The sequence below is a fragment of the Octopus bimaculoides genome, chromosome 2 (genome assembly GCF_046866305.1).
Source record: "Octopus bimaculoides isolate indiv1 chromosome 2, ASM4686630v1, whole genome shotgun sequence".
NCBI classification, from domain to species: Eukaryota; Metazoa; Mollusca; class Cephalopoda; order Octopoda; family Octopodidae; genus Octopus; species Octopus bimaculoides.
Genome location: NC_142929.1, coordinates 177599978 through 177615859, shown reverse-complemented (window position 1 = coordinate 177615859; position 15882 = coordinate 177599978). Strand labels below are relative to the sequence as shown.

The 15882-nt window shown below is 36.3% G+C and overlaps 1 protein-coding gene across 16 annotated transcripts in view; it reads left to right on the top strand.

Annotated features, from left to right (window-relative positions):
- The window catches only part of LOC106882686 (vitamin D3 receptor), an 886520-nt gene that overhangs the window by 656889 nt on the left and 213749 nt on the right, over positions 1–15882 (top strand). For 14 of the 16 annotated variants that reach the window (XM_089348112.1, XM_089348109.1, XM_089348107.1 and 11 more), the window contains one exon: positions 756–834. The exons of the other annotated variants lie outside the window; for them this stretch is intronic. The gene's annotated coding sequence lies outside the window, so the exon portion shown is untranslated. The remainder of the gene's footprint in view (positions 1–755; positions 835–15882) is intronic. 16 annotated transcript variants of the gene reach the window in all.

The following is a 15882-nucleotide window of genomic DNA, read 5'->3' as shown; positions in this document are numbered from 1 at the left end:
AAAGGACTCATTTGCATAAAACTTTCCTTGATATTGTCTGGGAAAAAATATAAGCAAACTGAATGGCTATGATTGAGACATCGTTTGCCATCATTCTGCTCAATCAAAATGATGATCAAAGTCATTGACATATTAGATAAAGTCAGCTTAAAGATAGCCTGCATTTGCTCAGTCATAGCTTTTCTGAGTCTAAAAAAGAAAAGAAAAACTGTCACACACCCATTTGCTACTATCCAGTAACATCCACTGCCATATTTATTTTCTTCATTCAGATTTCATCATATATTTATACAATATAACCAGATCAAGTATTCTGATGCACTCCTTCCCTGGCTATTGCTCATGTAGTACTCATCAGAATTACAATTGTCTTATCAGATAGCATATTAATGCCAAACTTGTCTGCTTGTCTTGCTCAGGTTGCTGATTTTGTTTTTTTTCCTCATCTTATCACTCATAACTTAATCTGATGAAATTGTTATCAACCAGCAGTCATCATATCTTTGAAATCTCTAAATCTAAATTTTCAAATGAAATCCTCAAAAAAGCTTTGTGACAAATTGTCATCATTATCATTATTGCTACTACTTCATATAGAAATTTTGTTGTTGTCATCATTATTACCATCTTATAATATTTTTTTTTTACTTTTTGAGATTTGCATAATTTTCTACAAATTTATTGCCTTTAGAGCCATTAATGATTGAGTTACAAACTTGAGAATTAAAGTCAGCGCTTGTTTCATGTGCTTTTAGCTTCAAATATGACAATTGATATTCTGAAATTCAACTCTGCTGATCCAATAAAGATGGTTGGTTGGATTCCTATCTTCTGGTAAGATGCTTGCTGATATTTATGACATTATGAATTTGAAAAGTTGCTATAGTCAGGTTTATAAACTTCTCTCATACTAAAACACAGTAACGATTGCAATCCTGAATATTTTGTTACATTTCAGCTCTGATTTGTTATTGATGACACTTGACCTGCAAATTTGTGGCTTCAGTTTTGTAATATACATGTTGTAGTAATTTTGAGCAATAAGGGAAATGGAAGTCATGTTCATGGATAAGCTTATATTTGTAGCAATCCGTTTATGATATTTTGTAATTTTTATCTTCAACATCATATGTTACACCATGTTTCCATATTTTGTAACTGAATTATAATAGCCATAAAAACTGTAGCAGGTGATAATCTGGATACATAGAAAGGATGTTTTGAAGAGAAAGTTCTCCTGGAACACACAAATTCTGTCTGATCCATGCAAACAGAAAAGTGGATGTTAAATGATGATAATGATGATGATGATGATGATGATGATGATGATGATGTGTATGTGTATGAATAAATGAATGAATGAATGAATGAATGAATAGAAGCAGAAACTCTGAGTCTCTATACTGATTACTCTTTTACTCTTTTACTTGTTTCAGTCATTTGACTGTGGCCATGCTGGAACACCGCCTTTAGTCGAGCAAATCGACCCCGGGACTTATTCTTTGTAAGCCTAGTACTTATTCTATCGGTCTCTTTTTGCTGAACTGCTAAGTGACGGGGGACATAAACACACCAGCATCGGTTGTCAAGCAATGCTAGGGGGACAAACACAGACACAAAAACATTCACACGCACATACACACATATATATATATATATATATATATATATATATATATATATATATATATATATATACACATTTATATACAACGGGCTTCTTTCAGTTTCTGTCTACCAAATCCACTCACAAGGCTTTGGTCGGCCCGAGGCTATAGTAAAAGACACTTGTCCAAGGTGCCACGTAGTGGGACTGAACCCGGAACCATTTGGTTGGTAAGTAAGCTACTTACCACACAGCCATTCCTGCGCCCTGATTATTGGTCATTTGTGAAAATGTTTTACAGCTATGTTTAATATATACCAAATTCCATTTGTCAACCAATGATCAGCAATGAACAACTTGGAGCAATGACTTCTGATGTTCCAGCTTCAAAAACAAAAAAGTATTGCTCTATTGTTGCAACTTCATTTTTATCTCTTATTCACATATATATATATATATATATATATATATATATATACACACACACACACACACACATTAATATGCAGTCATTGATTGAGTGGGGACAGCTTGACATAAAATGGACTCTGTAGTCTTGCCAGGGACAAGACAACCTTGCTAGAGCTGGTATCACAATAAAATGCATCTAGTGCATTCTATAAAATGCTTGGTAATAAGAAAGGCATCTTTCCTGTTGTAGAAACCATAGCAAAAATGAAAGGTATGAGTGAATCATGGTCTTTAACTTGTGTTGAGGCTGGGCAGTAATCCTGAATATAAAACACAGACCCTAACAATCCATCTATTTCATTACAGCATGGAAAAGCAAATTTAAATTGTTGATGATGATAACAATGTTTGCATATAACTGTCTATGTACATATCTTATGTGTAAACCTAGTCTTCACCCAGACACGCACACACATGCATATTTATTTACATTTAAATGTGCAGGCATGTATCACTAGACCAGAACTGAAAACTTTTATCTTTACATAATATATCTAGGGCAAATCAGCTCAACACAACCCACCCTTCACAAAGTTTTCTCACTGGAAGTTTTGATCTCAACAATGCTTGTGAAGAAAAGGGGCATGCTATTTTTTTATATGGGAGTGAGCTGTCTCTACTTTACTTAGCATATTTGCCACTAAATGAAAATCTAAGTGTGTAACATTGTTCACAGTGCAGCACAAATAACGATTGTGATGATCATGATAAATTTATGTATTAACCACTTGTGCAAGTAATACTAGTACCATCATATCTATTAAAATGCAAGTGTTTTAAAATTGAAATAAAATAGGAACAAAAGCATACAAGCCTTATACAAAAATAATAGCCTACATCATACACAGTAAATTTTCATTTCAATAGCACATCTCAAACAGTACACATTTTGTACTCAGACCCCGTATGATAACCACCCCATAAAATAATACAATGCATATGCTACATAAATGATATACAATTTCAATTTCTGCTATGCAAACCACCTGCAACCAAGAATGCAGCACTTACAAAACCCCGTCTCTACCCAACAAAATAATGCAACACATATTGCACATCCCCTACATGACAGATAGCACCAGAAACATGAAGCTAACCCCCACAATGAAGCAAAACTGATGTAATATTCTAAAACATGTCTTTATTTCACACACACACGCACACACACACACACCCACTACAAAAAATACTAGAGGCATAGTGGTGTTGTAGTAGAAAGTCGCAAAAACTATTTCTAGAAATAATAATAATCTATCATTGGGCAATAAACTGCGCTTGCGAAAACCTGTTGAGGCAAGTGAAGTCATTGTCGTGGCCGATGACAGTACCACCTGATTGGCACCCATGCCAGTGGCACATAAAAAGCACCATTCGAGCGTGGTCATGCTCGTGCCACCTGACTGGTCCCATGCTGGTGGCACATAAAAAGCATCGACTACACACTCAGAGTGGTTGGCGTTAGGAAGGGCATCCAGCTGTAGAAACGTTGCTAGATGGATTGGAGCCTGGTGCAGCCTTCTGGCTTGCCAGCCCTCAGTCAAACTGTCCAACCCATGCCAGAAGTTAAAGAACAATGATGATGATGAATAATCCTTTCTATTATAGGCACAAGACCTGAAATTTTTAGGGAGGGGACTAGTCGATTACATTGACTCCAGTACTCAACTGGTATTTATATCATTGACTCCAAAAGGATGAAAGGCAAAGTCAACCTAGATGGAGTTTGAACTCAGAATGTAGCAACAGGTGAAATACTGCTAAACATTTTGCTCAGCATGCTAACAATTCTACCAGCTCAACGCCTTAATAATAACGATAATTCTTTCTACTGGAAGTACAAGGCCTCAAATGTGTGGAGAGGACACTAGTCGATTACATCGACCCCAGTGTTTCACTGGTACTTTATTTATCAACCCTGAAAGGATGAAAGGTAAAGTTGACCTCAGCTGAATTTGAACTCAGAACATAGCGATAGATGAAATACTGCTAGGCATTTCACCCAGCATGCTAACAATTCTGCCAGCTTGCTGACTTAATAATAAAAATAGTAATAATGACGATTTCTTTTATTGACCACAAGGACCCAAGACATGGAGGACAATATCAAAGGATGAGTTACAGCACAAAACAAAAAAAATTACAAAACCATGTGGAGTTAGCATTAATCAAGGGGAGATACTATCACATTAAAGGATATAACAAAGGATATAAAATAGAAAGTAAAGAAAGGAGTGGCTGTGTGATAAGTAGCTTGCTTACCAACCACATGGTTCCGGGTTCATTCCCACTGCGTGGCACCTTGGGCAAGTGTCTTCTACTATAGCCTCAGACCAACCAAAGCCTTGTGAGTGGATTTGGTTGACGGAAACTGAAAGAAGCCTGTCGTATATATATATATATATATGTGTTTGTGTGTGTGTTTGTACCCCCAACATCACTTGACAACCGATGCTGGTGTGTTTACGTCCCCGTAACTTAGTGGTTCGGCAAAAGAGACCGATAGAATAAGTACTAGGCATCCAAAGAATAAGTCCTGGGGTCGATTTGCTCGACTAAAGGCGGTGTTCCAGCATGGCCAAAGTCAAATGACTGAAACAAGTAAAAGAGTAAATAAATAATAAATAAATAGAATCCCCAAATTCTTTGTACTATAGGCACAAGGCTGAAATTTCTGTGGGGATGGAGTGAAGTTATTTGATTGCATTGATGCCAGTGCTTGACTGGTACTTATTTTATCAATCCTGAAAGGATTAATGGTAAAGTCAACCTCAGAACATAAAAATGTATGAAATGCTGCTAAGCATTTTGTCTGGCATGCTAACGCTTCTGTCAGCTCATCGCCTTTTATCATCCCTTCTCCTGTAGGCACAGAGCTCGAAAATTTGGTGGGCTAGTTGATTAAATGGACCCCAGTGGTTGATACTTATTTTATTGACCATGAAAGGATGAAAGGCAAAGATGACCACACTGGTATTTGAACTCAGAACATAAATAGATAGAAGAAGTGCTGCTAAGCAATTTGTCCAGCATGCTAATGATTCTGCCTGCAATGTGTGATGGGAAAGAGCAAATCAATTATATCAACCCCTGTTCTTGTGGTACTGATTTTATTGATCCTAAGTCAAAGTCAGTCTTGGTGGGATCCAAACTCAGAACCTAAAGATGAAAATGAAATGCCACTTAGCATTTTGTGCAACCTGCTAACAGTTCTGCCAGCTCTTTACCTTGATGATAATAATAATAATAACAGCAACAACAATAATATGGAATGCTACTCCATATATAAGAAATAATTTCAGCCTGAATGAACATATCCAATCTGATTGGGATGGCATTAGCATCAACATTTGTTGTACAAACACAAGCTATCATCATTAAATATACTGAAATGAATGTTCACAATTTCTAGAATATTGATAACAAATGTTGCCTGTTCAGTCTATTTTTGAAACAAAACACTTCATTGTATCAAAATATCCTACACTGGCTCTGACAAAATATGCTTGGTAACACAATAACATAGCAAAGCTGCTCTGTGTACACCTGATAATCTAATTTCAGCACCTTTGAGAAAATATCACTATAGCACTCATATGAGCCCTCCCCTATCTTAAAAAATTGTAATGTGAAAATCTCACGAATGTGGGCAAAGAGGCAAGTCATCAGGCAGCACACAATCATCCCAACATTATTATTATTTTTTGTTTTGATAAAAATGACAATGGTGTACTATAATTATGGACACAACAAACCCCAAAGATTATAATATTGTGCAGAAGTAAACTGAAAAGCTAAGAAATTATACTGACCAAGCCATTGATTTAAAAACATTATTTTGGTTTAGCGATGTGTCCCTCATCTTATTTCTGCTACAAGAATAATATACAACCACTTCTGTAAAGATATTGACATACTACTTATATGGGGGCGCAATGGCCCAGTGGTTAGGGCAGCGGACTCGCGGTCATAGGATCGCAGTTTCAATTCCCAGACCGGGCATTGTGAGTGTTTATTGAGCGAAAACACCTAAAGCTCCATGAGGCTCCGGCAGGGGATGGTGGCGAACCCTGCTGTACTCTTTCACCACAACTTTCTCTCACTCTTACTTCCTGTTTCTGTTGTGCCTGTAATTCAAAGGGTCAGCCTTGTCACACTGTGTCACGCCGAATATCCCTGAGAACTACGTTAAGGGTACACGTGTTTGTGGAGTGCTCAGCCACTTGCACGTTAATTTCACGAGTAGGCTGTTCCGTTGATCGGATCAACTGGAACCCTCGACGTCGTAAGCGACGGAGTGCCAACAACAACAACAAGCCAACACCTTATATGAATAACTATTGGTATATTCCAAAAAGTAGCAATATTGAGATTCATTAGTATTGACAGGGAATTCTCACACAGTATTGTTAAGCTTAAATTATTTTTATGCATGTTTTCGAAAATATTTCTAATTCTTTTTGAAGAAAGCAAATTCTTCATGCATTTCTCAACCTATGTAAAATAAAATCATAATTTCTTGCATTGGCAAAAAGCCACAAATTTTGGGAGGAGTGGGTATAGTAGATTCAATCAACACCCAGCACTTGACTAGTACTTCATTTTAAAACATTGGGTACAATTGACCTCAATAGGTTTTGAATTTAGAATGTAAACAGACTTAACTACATACCAAAAGACATTTTATCTTGTGGCTCTACAATTTCTACCAATACACCACTCTTCATAATTAAATAATGCAAAGCATTTAAGGCATTTAATCCAATGCTCTACCATTTATAACCATTCCACAGGCTTAAATTACAGCAACCAAAATAATAACAATTATATCGAGAATAAATAGTTTTACTTCTGATTCCTTTCAACTAAACATAAACTATTCTGAGAACCAGTTTCAACAGTCAAGTATATACTACTAGTATCCAGCCAATGGATACTTATAAAGCCTCTGTTATCATTGCTATTATTATATCATTGCAGTGTAATGATATATATGGTGGTTAGTAGTTATAAATTTCCACCATTTCTTTAGCTTTGTTTTTCCTCAATTTGGTTTGCTTTTATTTCTTTCAATAACCTTTCTTCATCAGCTTATAATTCTAAGTTGAATTGATTACTTCAATAAAACACTGAAAATTGCTAGTTTGCATAACAATTCTAGCAAACATGCTTTGTAATTATTTCGTTTGAAACTGCCACAAATTTATTTATCTTAAGTTATCTATCTTTTGTTTCTTTGTGATCTGCTTTTGTTGCTATTATTTTTCCAGTTTACTTTTTGAGACAGTGTAGTCTACATTTACTTAATAATATCTCATTTCTTTCGAAACAACTGTTTTCATGATTTTATGAAAGTATACTTGTTTATGCTGATCTATGGAGTTTAAGCAGTTTCAAGAATTTCTGTTTATTTCTAATCAACATTATTCAGCATGCTGCTTCTACTACTACTACTACTACCACAAAAACCACTGCTACTGCTACACCACTCCACCACAAGCAATGTTATTTTCAAATTAATATTGTTGTCACCATTAACATTATTATCAACAATATTAATGTCAGTGATAATGATATCAAAAATTATTATTATTCATGTTGTTATTCTATATGGTTTGTCATGTTGAAAGATTGCATATCTATTCAGTAAACTTAAACTTGGCAAGCATCATAAGGGAGTGAATTCGGTGGGGTGGGGTGGGGTGGGGAGAATTGAAATCAATAAATTTTGTAGGAAACAAAAATGAAAACAAAATCAATCAAAATAAAATGGGTGGTGGTGGTGGTGGTGGTGGTGTAGGGAGTAATTATTGTCATCATCAAATAGTGTTAATGATAAATTCTTCTTCCATGCTTACTCTACTCCTCTGAGTTTTCATCTGTATCTTCATCACCAGCAATGTTTCTGTATCATTATTAAATATTACTGTCACCAGCACACGGTTTCAACTTACCCACCTCATTCTTATCACTTTTATGATTGTCATGAATAGAATCCAAACAATTATCATCATCATCAATACCATCATTATCCAGCATCTTTTGTACATCTCTATCACAATTCTAATTCAGCAGTAGCAGCAGCATACACCATCACTATAATCTGCTCCTCCACCTCCTCCTGACTTGTAATCATCATCATTTTGTGTTGTCGTCGTAACTATCATTATAACTCACATAATCATAATAATCATTATTAGTATCATCAACATCCTTATCATAATTGTCAGAAGTATCATTGACTTTATTGCAATTGGCATTGCTGGCATCTTCTTCATCAGCATCATTTTGTCATTGTCATCATCCTCATTATCAATATCATCTTCACAATCCTTTGTTTTCCTATCATTTTGTTAATATTGTGGTTATCATTCTCCTATTTGTTGTTACCATTATAAACCATATGTTTTCAGTGCCACCACTACTACTTTCACCACCACTTACCACCACTACTCACCACCACAACTACAATCACAATTGCCATCACCATTAGTTAACTGAGGCAATGTAGAGTACAGCATATTGTCCTGAGGCCCAATGAAATTCCTGCTGGAGATTTGAATTCACAATCTACATGTAGCTAGTGCAAGACCTCATCTACTCTGCCATCTTGACCTGGGTGTGTGTGTGTATTATTCTTTTATTTGTTTTAGTCATTTGACTGCAGCCATGCTGGAGCACTGCCTTTTAGTTGAAGAAATCGATCCCAGGACTTATTCTTCGTAAGCCTGGTACTTATTTTATCAGTCTCTTTTGCCAAACTGCTAAGTTACAGGGACATAAACACACAAACATCGGTTGTCAAGCAACGGTGGCAGGGGACAAACACAGACACCAAGACCACATAAATATATATATATATATATATACATAGGGGAGAATATACAAAAAATAACAACAGACGAGGACAGGTGGTGTAAATAACAAAAGTATATATTAGTATGACGCTCGGGAATACGGAAAGTCTTTGACGTTTCAAGCTACGCTCTTCAACAGAAAGAATACGGAGACAAGGAGAAAAACACGGAGAAAAAAAATTGAATAGTGTTCAGTCAACGGTCAATCATAATAATGGCCGATCATAACAATGACTGACCGGAAGTTAGAAATTCTTATTTCAGGAGAGCTAAGAAAGGGGGAGATAGACGGTAGGTGAAGGAAAGTAAGGTAAAAAAGGATGATAAAGGAGGTTTACAAAAGTGGAAAAGTTCAAAAGTTTTTTAGACGTCGTGGTATATTGAAGCGATTTCCAATCAGAAGATGGGTCCAGTGTAAATCCGTGGGTAGGAGAGGTGCAGCCGGAGGGTATAAAGTTCAGAATCAAACAGTCCAGATCCAGAAGGAAAGAAGGTAGAATCCAAAAGTTGGTAGTGTGTGATGAGAGGAGACAGGATTAGCTGGTGCGACCACGTGAGCGTGTATTATATGTGGGAGAATATACAAAAAATAACAACAGACGAGGACAGGTGGTGTAAATAACAAAAGTATATATTAGTATGACGCTCGGGAATACGGAAAGTCTTTGACGTTTCGAGCTACGCTCTTCAACAGAAAGAATACGGAGACAAGGAGAAAAACACGGAGAAAAAAAATTGAATAGTGTTCAGTCAACGGTCAATCATAATAATGGCCGATCATAACAATGACTGACCGGAAGTTAGAAATTCTTATTTCAACTACCAAAACAACCACATACATACATACATACATACATACATACATACATACATACATACAACGGGCTTCTTTTCAGTTTCTGTCAACCAAATCCACTCACAAGGCTTTGGTCAGTTTGAGGCTATAGAGAATGGAGTGTATGGCATTATATTTAGTCAATGGTTTACAAGGTGTTCCAACAATATGCAGCTGACCACTCAAATATTATGTTTATGGACATGGATGATAATGGCTTAGCCATATGCATTACATAATGTATATTACACAATAGCCATTTAATCTTAACCAAATGAGTATTTCTCACCTTCGTTATGATGTGAAATGGCTGCTGTAGCTATTGTGTAATATGCGTTACGTAACATGCATGACTAAATCATTATTATCTTCCATGTCTATAGACATGATGCTTGATTGGTCACCCGCACATTGTTGAAACAACTGTAAGCCATGGAATAAATGTAATATCACATAATCCATTTTTCACTTAGTATTTATACTCTGCAATGGAAATAAACCTTACAGAGTTTTTGCTTGTTTGAAACCTAAGTTTCCACAGGAGAAACCTCCATTGTTCAATTTCAAACAGCTATCAATCATATAAGTGCTGCTTGAGGTAAATGCCTGGATTATTTAACCCTTCCTTGCTTGCATTACTATTTATGTATATATATATATGTATATATATATATATATACACATGTGTATACAGACAGGAGATATATCAGTACTGTTAGTTGGGATATCAAATGAAGCTGAATGAAGTCTGTTGTTTCTTAATTTGAAAAGCCATTCTGAAAATTCTTTTTGTCCTTCTTTACTCTCAGGTAAGTCATCAAAGTGAACTGATTAAATATTTTCCACTGGTTGATTGCTTAATACAAGACAACAATAACAGTAGTTGGAGGAATCCTGGACATTATAGGAGGCTCTTGTCTGAAGTCACTGCCAAGAATCATTATTGTACTGCCAAATGGGCTATCACCTCCAGTTATAAGGCATTTGTCCATTGTGTTGAAAGCATATGCATTTATCATAAATGCCTCATCAACAGTGAACACTTTTATGATCCTTAGGTATTGAGCGTGTTCAGAGTTGGGTGGTACATTGCAAACGCTTGTTTCAATTAAAGAAACTGGAAGTTTGAGAAAGGAGTAAATTGTTTTTCCATTGGGATAATAAAATGGCAGCTATTCCAGACTTGTAAAGCGGTCTTTTGCTATTGTTGTATCTGTCTTTTGATGACGGTTGTTGCTCTGACAGATATTGTTACATTCCAATGTCATCGATAGAATGGTTCTATCTGGCACTGTACAACTCCCAGTCGTACAATGTTATCATCCTCAAAAAGTTGGATCGTTATAAGTCCACTCAGTATCACAGTATAATTACTATATCAGCACAGATTCAACTATCAACAGTCTACATGTGCTCTCTACCTTCTCATGTTGACTTGCTATAATGGCTGGCTACTATCACTTTTTACTGGGAGGGATGTAAAGTTTCACTATACAACATCTCCCTTATTAATTTTTTTTTTATTAGCAGTCAATTTCTTTTATTCACCCTACCTCCTTTTTTTTTCTTTTAAAGTATACTGAATATCTTTTCTTCTTAGGGTTTACTTTTAGGAATTCAGTGTTCTTCTTTTTCCTTGTACATGTGGTTTTGACTTGTAAAGGTGTTGGAACCGAAAAAGTATCATAAAGCCAATCCATCAGTATTTCATTTCTTGTTGGGTCCTCTTCTATGGTGGAGGCGCAATGGCCCAGTGGTTAAGGCAGCGGACTCACGGTCATAGGATCGCGGTTTCGATTTCCAGACCGGGCGTTGTGAGTGTTTATTGAGCGAAAGCACCTAAAGCTCCACGAGGCTCTGGCAGGGGATGGTGGCGAACCCTGCTGTACTCTTTCACCACAACTTTCTCTTACTTCCTGTTTCTGTTGTGCCTGTAATTCAAAGGGCCAGCCTTGTCACACTGTGTCACGCTGAATATCCCCGAGAACTATGTTAAGGGTACACGGATCTGTGGAGTGCTCAGCCACTTGCACATTAATTTCACGAGCAGGCTGTTCCGTTGATCGGATCAACTGGAACCCTCGACGTCGTAAGCGACGGAGTGCCAACAACAACCTCTTCTATGACTCTTTCCTTAAGCTGATTTCTATGTCTCCTTTCCATTCCACTTCTGCTTCTTGCACCATACAGTATTCTTCCTATGTATGTTACAGTTTCTTCTTCCCAGTATTGCTTGCCATTGTTGTACATTCTTACATATACCTTATCACCAATTGTAAAGAATTTTGGCATGTCTTTATTAGCAAGTATTTTTTCTTCACTGGTAACAGTTTATCGAAACTGACTTCACATTTCTGGTAAACATTAATTCTGCTGGTGAACTTCCTTTTGGCACATTTGGATTCAGAGTTACCCTGTATACACTTAAGAATTGTTGGACCGCGACCTCATCTGTGGCTTCCTTATTAGCATTCTTTAAGGCTCTCTTAAAAGTGTCCATGAACTGTTCAGCCCTTCTATTCAATCTAGGGTGATACAGTGCTATAGTTTTATGTTCTAACATGAACATCTTGCAGTTTTTTAAACTCACAGTATACAAACTGTGTTCCATTATCAGAGACAATTATGTCCGGTACACCAAATCTTGCAAACAGCTCATGTAAGAAGTTTATTACTGTATATGAGGTTGGTTGTTTACACCTCTCATCCGCAGGCTATTTTGTGTAGCTGTCCACTACTATTAAGTAATAATATCCATTTACCAGGCCTGCAAAATCAATATGCAATTGGGACCATGGTATTTTGACTTCTGGCCAAGGTTCACATTTTGTAGTTGGTAGTTTTGCTGCCATTTCACATCCTCTGCAGCCTTTTACCAGGTTTTCAACTTCCTTATCCATGCTTGGCCAATATACGAAACTTCACATCAACGCTTTCATTCTAGAGATGCCTGGGTGTCCTACATGGAACTCTTTTAGCGTTCTCTTCTGTAATGTCTGTGGTATGACCGCCCTCTGAGCGTACATTAGTACACCATCACATATAGAGTGCACGTTCACATCTTGCCTGTTCTTTGCATCAGACTTTTCTTTATTTCCTTTTGCTGACCACAGTTTTTTTTTTTTGTCTCATTAATAAATTTGTCATTTCTCACATTTCTTTTTATTTCTTCCAAAGTTAATGGTAGTTCACACACAATGTTCCACATCACTTTTTTTTATGTTTCAGTTCTTCAACCTCATTCAATCATTTGACTGCTCTTTATGCTATTGCACAAAGCGCTTATGGGTGTATCCCATAAATGAAATTTCTCTATATATTTGGTGCCGTATAAAATTCATAGATTTTTTCAACACATAAACATTCACTTTTTTGGTTCAACCTTTGAACATTATATTACAAACGCGTTCACCCTTGAAATATAATTTTCTTTCCGTAACACGATACACTATTTTGTTTGAACTACATAATTTTGGTTTGCCCATTTGTTCCCATGTTTTCTCATTTATGATTGTGATATCACTTCCTGTGTCTAATTGCATCCTGACTCTAGTGTTTTCAATTTTCACATTCATGAATTTTCTGTTTGTTGTAGTCACAACTATTTATTTTTCCTTGTTTGTTCCATTTTCCTATCATTCTAGGTTTGCAGTGCGGTTTTGTATGTCCTGTAAACCCACAGCAAAAGCACTTTGCTTTTTTTATACAGACAGTCTTTTTTCAGGTGCATCCCACCACATGCCATACATGGGTCCACATCCCAATATTTTCTTGGTTTTTCTTACTACACTTTATTTGTTTTCTGACTTTTTTACACTGGTCTTATATGGAAACACACTCTCTGTTGAATTTCTTCTGTCATGCCTTAATTTTAATATCCTGTCACACTCTTCCAACAGTTTCTGCAATGTCAAATCCTGGTTCATTTCCAGTTTTGATAGAATAACCATTCAGATTTCTGCATCCCTTCTATCTGTCAATCCTTGTGCAAAAATCAAACACATGAAAGAATCTAGAGTAAGCATATCTAGCCTAGATCTTTCACATTCTTTATTGACTCTGCCTGTGTAAGTAGTGAAGTTTCCATCTTCATTCTTTTCTATGTTTAAACATTTCCATCTAGTATTAAACAGTGAACTTTTTTCACTAAACACTTTGCTCAAAATGTCAGCTGTATTGGTGAAATTTATGTTGGACGCTTTTTTTTTTTTTTTTTTTTGCCAATATGGAGTTACTATACATCTGCTGTTGCTAGTTTTCTTAAAACTAGATGCATTTTTATTTCATCTGTCCAATTCTGACATTTTCTTCCAAAAATTTGTTAAAATCTTTGAAAGTAAGCCTTGAAGGTTACTCCTTCTTTGGGGTCATATTTGAATTCACTTATGGAATTTGCCACATGGTCAGGTGAAAGTGTATTCTTGGTTATCAACTTCATTAGTTGTAACATTTGCTGCTGCAATCCCTGTTGTTCCTTGAGTTGTTGTTGTTTTTGCAACTTAACTATCCCAGCTAACAAGGCTTCCATATTTTACAATTTTTGTAAATTTGTACAAGACTTTTCTTTTTTATTTGTCAAGATATTTCATTTTCCATGTGAATTAGTTTAAACTCTCCATGTGATGTTTTTTTTTTTTTTTTCACTCCGCATAAATTTATTTGTCCTTGTTGCCACTGTTCTAAAGCAGTCTTTTGCCACTGTTGTATCTGTCTTTTGACGATGGTTGTTGCTCTGACAGATATTCTTATATTCTGAAGTCATCAAAAGAATGATTCTATCTGGCACTGTACAACCCCCAGTTGTACAGTGTTATTATCCTCAAAAGGCTGGATTGATATAACGTCCACTCACTATCACAGTATAATTACTATATCAGCACTGTCTACACATATTCTCAACCTCCTAGACTTTCCTTCATTGACCAGCTACTGCTCTATTTATAATAGCTGGCTACTACCACTTTTTACTGGGAGGGGTGTACAATTTCACTATACAACACAGACCCTGCAGTATTTATCAATACACGGCTACTTGATAGGAGAAAATTAAACATCATAGTGAAAAGAACAATTTTCTGGGAAACTTGAGGAGCCTCCACATGAAAGCTTTTGCCTAATTCTATCATTAGCAGCTATGTCATTCATCACAGCATCAAACACTATTAGCTGCTCATGCTATATAGTGATGTAAATCTGGTACCTGAACTGGCACTGTTTCATTTCTTGTGGGTGTATGTCCCTGTGGTATGGATATGTCAAACATTGCACAGTTCATTCTGTAAGATTGAGATTGTGTTCTGTTGGTTTAGTAATATATTTCCAACCTCTGTCATGTCTTAACCATCACTTAAAGTATCCTTGATTATGAAGTGCTTGTATACCATCCTTATACTCATGGCATCTGTAGGTTGGTAAAAGAGACAAATCTTTACAAACATTGGTAGTAACTCCTTTGGTTACTGTAAATCAGTTGTGTATGTTATGTTATGATGATGAAACTTACACACACTTCTTAAAATAAAAAAAAGTTTGCTCTCCATTGACTATCTTCACATCCTTGTGAGAGTTGGCACTAGAAACATGCAAAAGGAGAAGTTTCAAATGAAATTCTTCTCTATATCTTATACTGACAGTATATTCTTGTCAGGATGTTATTTTTCCTCACCCTTATTTTCCATTTGGACTTCTCTTTATTGCAAACATAATATCATGGAATGTTGCAATAAAAATGTTGTTTGTATATTAACATTCTCTCTTTATCTCTCTCTCTCTCTCTCTCTCTCTCTCTCTCTCTCTCTCTCTCTCTCTCTCTCTCTCTCTCTATCTCTCTCTCTCTCTCTCTCTCTCTCTCCCCTCTCTCTCTCTCTCTCTCTCTCTCCCCCCTCTCTCTCTCTCTCTCTCTCTCTCTCTCTATGGGTACAAACAGTGAGCTGCATCTCTCTCTCCCATACTGTGCTTCATCTTGCTGGTAGTAAACTTGCTGTTCTTCTGATAAATGAATGGCTAATTGGAAGACTGAGTGAGGTTTTCCATACATTTTTATTCAGAGATCTTCCACATAAATTCAGGAGGAATTTATGTGCAGGAGAGAAAATACTTGATTTTATCATCCCCAT